The 7767-nt window shown below is 36.0% G+C and overlaps 1 protein-coding gene across 4 annotated transcripts in view; it reads left to right on the plus strand.

The window, feature by feature from the left end:
• The first annotated feature begins 6984 nt into the window (after positions 1-6984).
• The window catches only part of BAZ1A (bromodomain adjacent to zinc finger domain 1A), an 82271-nt gene continuing 81488 nt past the window's right edge, over positions 6985-7767 (plus strand). For 2 of the 4 annotated variants that reach the window (XM_025047919.1, XM_025047918.1), the window contains exon 1: positions 7434-7637. The gene's annotated coding sequence lies outside the window, so the exon portion shown is untranslated. Of the gene's footprint in view, positions 7638-7767 lie in introns of all 4 variants that reach the window. The other 2 variants (XM_006913481.3, XM_015590604.2) reach the window with 2 other exon arrangements.

Below are 7767 nucleotides of genomic sequence, written 5' to 3' on the forward strand. Positions count from 1 at the left end.
AGGCTCTACCCAATCCAGTCAGTTTTACATACCACACCCAGATTAATCTTTATAAAATGTCAGTTTGATGAGTCATTCTTCATCTCCAAATTCTTGAAGGAGCTGTGGTAGAGTCCCTAAGAAAACAAGAAGACCCCAGAGGAGCTCATATTCCAATGAGAATGGGGGCAGTTAACTAGTCAGGAGGAGGTGTTGATTTAGAGAAGGCTTCCCTGAGTAGTGACAAGAGAAGAGAATGGACTGAAAAAAGTTGAGATGCACCAGGGTTTAGGAAATAGGTTGTGGAGAAAGAGGTGATGCCAAGGGGACTCAGGACAATTCAGAGGGGTAGGAGGAGAAAGATGGAAGAGTGTGCCATAGAGGCCAAGGTAGAAGAGGATGTCAAGGAGCAGAGTGAATAAGGTGGACTCTTCTCCAGTCTAGTGAGAGTCTGTTGGATTTGGCAATTAAGAGAACAGAATCAAGAAGTTTTAGAGGTGTATAGGGAGGCTATGGAGAGCTGAAAAATGAAGAGGTAGGAACAAGCAGCATAGGGTTTCCTTTTTTAAATCTTGGTTGAGAAGAGGAGAGAAACAGAGCTGAAGGTAGAGATGTACTTAATTTCCCCTGCCCCCAAAGAAAGAGACTTGCACTAGTTTACAGTCTAAGGGCCAAGATCTCAGTGGAGAAAGAGAGCTCGATATTAGAGGGAAGGTGATTGATGGAGCAAAATCCCTAAGGAAGTCTGGAGAGATAAAATCAAACCAAGAAAAAAAAGTCTTTGTCCATTTATAATCATCCTCTTATTACATACATGCAAATTTTGACTATATACATGTTATGGTTGTATGTGGTTAAGGTAATGGTGCTTTATGAAATGACTAGCTGAATTTTTGCAACTTGAAGGGGTAGTAGCTGGATGAATCATTACAGAAAACTCTAGAAGTAGGAGTTGCTAATAACCTCAGCTTGAAAGGGCTAAATCATTCATGAAGTTTCAAAGGTACCAATTCACCATTGCTATGAAAATCAGCTGAGGATCAAGTATATTTTCTTACTGGTAACTGGAAGTATTAGTTTTCTATTACTGCTCTAACAAATTACCACAACTGTAATGGTAAGTCAGAAGTCTAACACAGGTCTCACTGGGCAAAAATAAAAGTGTAGGTAGGACTGTGTTCCTTTCTGGAGGCCTGTAGGGGAGAATCTGTTACCTTGCTTCTTTTCCAGCTTCTAGAGCCCACCACATTCCTTGATTTCTCCATTCCATCTCACATCTCTCTAACCTTTCTTCACTTATCCCATTTACCTCTGACCATACCCAGGGAAGGTTCTCCACTTTTAAGGACTCAAGAGATTAGATTGGACCAACCCGGATAATCCAGGCAAATCACTCCATCTCAAATCACTCCTTAAACTTAATCACATCTGCAAGTTTCTTTTGCCATATAAAATACTCACAGGTTCTGGGAATTAGGCTGTAGATGTCTTTGGGAGTCATATTCTGCTCACCACGCTGCAACTGAGGGTGAGGCCTTTATTTTAAGAAGGGAGTTTGAAATGGGAAAGAGAAAGGTGTTTAGTATTGTGGAATTTGGTTTTTGCACTTGAAATAGGCAAGATGCTTGTTTTGGTAGGTAAACTCATTCCTAGATGCCAGGTATGTGGTGTCCAGATGCTAAGAAGTTATCAAGAAACAGTTTACTGGTAGCTTAGAAAGAAATTAAACTTTTTTCAGCTGAAAAGATAAAATTTCAGTTATGCTAAGGAAATAAGAGATATATATTTTGACCTAAATATCTAGACTGGAGAAAATAGGGTAGTAGCATGACTCCTGGTTTCTAAGTATGAAGCCAGTGACAGAAATAAATAGGAGAAAACTCTGTTTTATTTTATAGACATCTGTAGCATTAGAACATATTTCACTAGGAACTCTTAGATTAGAATTTAGCAACAATATATTCAGAACTGGGTTCTGAATTTCAACTGTCTTAATTTTATCTTTTCATCCACGATTGCCAGGTAGTCTATAGATATATGTATTATAACATAGGGCTCGTTATTGATGTCTAACTTGGTAATACCAAGATGCTTCAACCACAGGAGCTAACTGGTAAAAAGGATACGGTCCTAATTATAATATTATAAATAGTAATTGTTAAAATTTTATAAGAAAAATTAAATAACATAGTAGTTTTCTATAGTAGGTTTTGAGTGCCTACTATGTGCTAGGTATTGTAGTAAGTATTTTTAAAATATTTTAAAAATTGTTTGTTAATATTTAAAATGATATCTGATAGTAGGTTATAGCCTGAACAATAAAGGGAAAGTAGAAGAGGAAGAAAATATATTCCATTTTATACTCCATTATTAGCAGAAATTAGTCAGTAAATGAGATGGTAAATATTAGTGCAACTTTTATCTGATAGTTATTTTACTATGGATAAACTAAAAGTTAAAAATTAGTTTCGCTGTTGATAAAAATAAGAAAAAGAACTCTGTAATTCACATTTTAATACCCTCTACTTGTTCTTTAGATGTCTTATTTTTAAAACCAATAAATCTATTTGGCTAAACATAGTAGGATTTGTTCTGTAAATTGATATACAACTAAGCATTAACATAAGCATCCTAAACAGTTTTTCAAAAATGTGTAATCCAAGTTCCGTTTCCAGGTTAAGATGAAAGCAGCCATCCAGCTGACTACTTCTTTCACTGTAATCAAACAACATTTGTATTTTATATATTCAGCTAACCACTGATCCATCCAACAAACATGTACTGAATTGTCATGGGAAAAGCCCTATGCTAGGTCCTATAACATATTTAACACAGACATTTTCATTTTTTATTTGCAGATCTAAACTTATTCCCAATTGTGAAGTGAAAAATTTTATTATGTCAGCTATCTGTCCAGACCTGACTCTTTACCATCTAATCACTATAGCATAAAAATTTGTATTCATCTTTCCACGGTGCAGTCTCCCTTTCATTCCTGTCCCCTAGCAACTCTTTTCCCAGAGGCAACCAGTGTGTTATTTTCCTGTATATCCTTCCAGATGCATTTTATGTATCAAGCAAATATATATATTAAAACCCCATACATCCTTTTCTGCATTTTATTTTATTTGTTTTTACTTCTTCATTCTTTCTTATGTCTCCATGCTATACCATTGCATGGACATATACTTTTTTTAATTACGGACATTTCCGTTAATTTTAATATTATGCTATTCTTAACAAAGCTAAAGTAAAGAGTCTTACATTCAAATATATTCCTGGGATATCTTCCTAGACAATGAACTTCTGTGAACTTCTGTAATTTTGGATAAATATTGCCAAGTTGACCTTTATGGTGGTTGTGCCTATTTCACCAGACTTCGCAACATATGATGGTGATCTTGGCAAATCTGAAGGATGAAAAATGTCATCTCAATGTACTTTTTTTTCTGGCACTAAATAAGTTCTTTACTTGCCAGAAGTGATGGCTAAGGGGAGGAGAGTGGGAAGGGGAGAAGAAAGACAGAAAGAGCCAGAGAAGGCGAGAAGGTGGGGATATCTCGATGTACTTTTAATTTGTACTTCTCTTATTATGAATGAGGTTGAGAATCTTTTTATATGTTTTTAAAGCCATTTATATTTATTTTTGTTTCTCTTGGGTTATTCTGATTTATTATTACTTATATAATATGGAAATAGAAATTTATTTACATATCAGGGATATTAGCCCTTTGACAGTGAATTGCAAATAATTTTTCTCAGTTTGATATTTGTCTTCCAAGTTGGTTTGTGGTAGCTTTTGTCATGTAGAAATTTATACTTTTATCTTATATAATTATCTGTATGGGTGGACACTGTTTTACTTAAACTTTTCCCATTCAGAGATAATTTTTTAAATTCTTCATGGTTTCCTGTAGTATTTTTATGATTAACAAACATTTTTAATCATTACGAGTTCCAAATTGTTTAGTGCATAGGATCAAGTTCCCTGTTTTAATTTATATGTGAGCTATATTAGCAAACCATTCCCATGGAAATATAGAATAGTAATTAGGAGCTTGGACTCTGGAGTTGATAATTTGAGCTTTTCTGCTTCTGGACTATATGACCTTGGGCATGCTACTTAATTAACCTCTCCTAGCCTCAATGGCTTCATCTGTAAAATGGCAATGATAAATAGTACTTAGTTTGTTGTGAGAATTGCATGAGATGATTCATTTAAAGCCCTTAGCATAATGCTTGACAAGCTGGAAGCATTCATTAAATGTAAACTATTACTGTGATGGTGGCAATAGACAATTCTTTCAACCCCTATAACCATCTCATAGTTCATGAATTTAATCAGAAGAGGTTGAATAAAAAAATTCCAAATTCGCCAACATTACCAGTTCGGCATTAATAATCCAATCTCCTCTAAGCATAGTAGTTCCCAACCAGGGCAGTACATTAGAATTACCTGTAGAATTTTAAACTCCAAATGCATGGTTCCCTACCCAAGAGATGGTGTTAATTGGTCTAGGGTGTGGCGCAGACATCAGTATGTTTCAAAAACCCCTTTGTGATTTCAATGTCTAGCTAAGATCCAGAATCAGTATTCTAACACTAGGTCAGTGGTTTCAGACATAAAGGAAAGCATATTCACTGCTTCTAAAGGACAATATATAAAAATCTTTTGTAGGTAAAAATGCCATGAATTAGTTAAAAAGACATTAAAAAGAGAACATAGACGAGTTGAGACAGGTGTCAGAGATTGAGGAAAGGAGTTACAAAGTTGAAAATATTCCTTGTATATATTTATAAGACATCTTTCTCAGAACAACTCAGGGCAGCTATACTCTAAATACTTTTTATAACTGCTACTTAGAGGTAAGAGACATGAAGTGTTTATATTTGTTGGATGTGTTAATTTAAGAAGGGAGATAGGACTGGTCAGCTGTTCAATTAGATGAATTTAAGATTCTTATAACCTCCATTGCTTTCCTGGGATAATTCTCAAAACTAAATTATTTCTGATCTTGAGTAATATATCTTATGCTCTTACATATTTTAGCAGTTTAGGAAGGATTTGGAATGATATTTTAGCTCGCTTAGAGATAGAGTGTATTATATACAAGAAAATTAGATGTTACCGAATTCAAGGAAAGAACAGCAAGGTCTAGAGAGAATGGACAGAGTCAGGAGGCCAAGATTCCAGTTCCTGAGCTTCAGTTTCCTCACCTGCAAAATGAGAGAATTAAGATTTCCCAAAGGTGTCTTTCAGCTGTCTCACCAAGTCATCTAAGTAAAGCTTTTCTTAATCAGTCCATAGAATACAGAAGTATTTTAGCTCAAGCTTTTAAAATATGTTTCATAGTCTTGGTTTGTTTGTTTGTTTTTTTTACCTATGTAAGGCAGTATACCTTCTCAAATATTAAACTATGTCTTGATGATATTAGATTAATATATGTCTAGCCTAACTAGTATATTTACATTTTACATTTAATCGGGGGCCATTGGTGTCTTTGTCCTGGGGTGACTAATGGAGAGTGGGAGGTTGCATCTTGAGACTGACAAGGATATGCTGGAACACCAGCCTTCTGTTGCCATTCACATCATGTCCTGTGGATGACTTTGTTTAGGACCGATCCTGGGTCCTCCTACATTTTCTTTTCATCTTTTCTACTTCTTTTTGCATTACATTACTCATGATGATTAGGATTCACACAATTCTTGTATTGGTTGTTTTACGTCACCTCTTCCCTATAAGAATGTGTATTTTTTGAGGCCAGGCAAGCTTTTAGTAGTAAAATGTGTAGGAATACTTAAAGAGAAGTATCATTTTGAGGTAGCTTAGGTAGCTATCGAATTGACCAAGTATTATAAACACATCAAAACTAAACTTTTTAATATGTGAATAATTTATTAAACCTACATTATTCTGAATTAACAATGAACAACTATATATAACACTTATTACATCTCACAAATAACTATAATAAATCCTATGTTTGTAATTCAGAGAATTGAGTTATGACAGTATTCAAATTTGAGTATAGTAGTAGGGAAATTGAGTATGATAGTATTTTGATGAAATAGAATAAAATTTCAAGTTAGTGTAATAAAATTCAATCATTTAAAAACTTTCATTTAATGAAATGAAATCAACATTACTTTTTTAAATCATGATTTTAACAAAATTACTTTAACGGCTTATCAAATGGTGAGATCTAAGAAATATAAGTACTATATATCCAGAGAAAATTTCATCTGTATTTAGCTTAATAGTAAAGCTGGGATTTTGAAGTGTGAGAATGATACTTCAATAGAGGTTGGAAATTATCCATCCTCCTTGTCCCCCTTTTGAGTCTAACTTTGTGAGCTCTTAAAAGCAGTTAAAAAATGGTAACTCTTGAGATTTATATAGATTCCTTACATCTTCAGCTCCAATGTACACATGTTCTTAAATTGAAGATACCAAGAGGATCCCATATTGTTTCTATAACTCTGATCATTTCACAGTACTGATAATTAGTTACCTTCTTTGTTGAATGACTGTTCTTCAAACTTACTGTCTTTTAGACTCATTCTTTTATGTTAATCTGTAAATAAGCAACGGTCAGGGGCAGTAGCAAAAAGACCATTTAAAACAAAGCTGGCAAACACTTGGAGTTATTTGTAGTTTCAAAAATTCTTTTTAATTTAAAAGTCACACTAAAATTCATCTTACAAATGGAAATTATAGATATGGATAAATCGCATTAGGGAAATTTCGCTAGTAAATCCATAATCTTTAAAATTTGGAGTGATTGAATTAAATATTGATCCTTCGCAAAATACTTTCAGTGGCGTATTCTAAATATTACTTTTTAAAGATGTATTTTTTAGTTTTAAATATGTGGGGGTCCAATAGGCATGATGACATTTTCTAACATACTTTTCTGGTCTTTTCCTATGCTAAGTCTTTGGATTGCCCTCCCTAAGTATTAAAGAGAACTGCTGTCAAGTAAGGTATTTTCTTTGCAAGACGGATGTTTATACAAGCAAATGCTGTTTTAGAAACGAAAATTCTAATTTTGAAGAAGAAAATATCAAAATATTTTTTATTCTTTATTCCTCATTTCTCTTCTCATGTTGAAAATACAAATTAAATCTTAATTAGAGTCCCTTTCCCGTCGTGTAACCAAGTGATGGTGCCAGGCTTGAAGATGAAGGCTTTACTTTGTTAGCCATGTGTTTACGAAACCGCGGCGCTTTCCCTAGATCTTTTGGCTGATAATCTCAAACATGGAGGATGCTTCTGATTCTTCACAAGGGGTTGCTCCATTAATTAATAATGTAGCTCTCCCAGGCTTTCCGCCGTCTCTTCCTGTATCAGTGACAAGCTGTAAAAGTCATCGAGTAGCCAATAAAAAGGTAGAAGCGAGAAGTGAAAAGCTCCTCCCAATAGCTCTTCCTCCTTCTGAGCCGAAAGTAGATCAGAAACTTCCCAGGAGCTCCGAGAGGCGGGGAAGTGGCGGTGGGACGCGATCCCCCGCGCGGAGCCAGGCCGTGGCAGCTGGAGAAGCGGCGGCCGGCGGCGCGGCGGGGCCGGCGAGAAGCGAACCCCCGGGCGGGCAGAGCCTCCCCTCGCTGCCTTTGTAGTTGAGACGGTGGAGAAGTGGCAGTCGGCGTGCTCGCAGGTGAGGGGCTCCGTGTGGTCGCTCCGGAGCCGGCCGGCGCCCGCGGGGAAGAGTAGGCGAGCGGGCGAACAAAGCGGAGGGGCGCCGCGGTCCGCCCGCAGCGGGCTCCCTCGCGGCGTCGGGCTGGCAG

Source organism: Pteropus alecto, unplaced genomic scaffold, assembly GCF_000325575.1.
Source record: "Pteropus alecto unplaced genomic scaffold, ASM32557v1 scaffold104, whole genome shotgun sequence".
Lineage (NCBI taxonomy): Eukaryota > Metazoa > Chordata > Mammalia > Chiroptera > Pteropodidae > Pteropus > Pteropus alecto.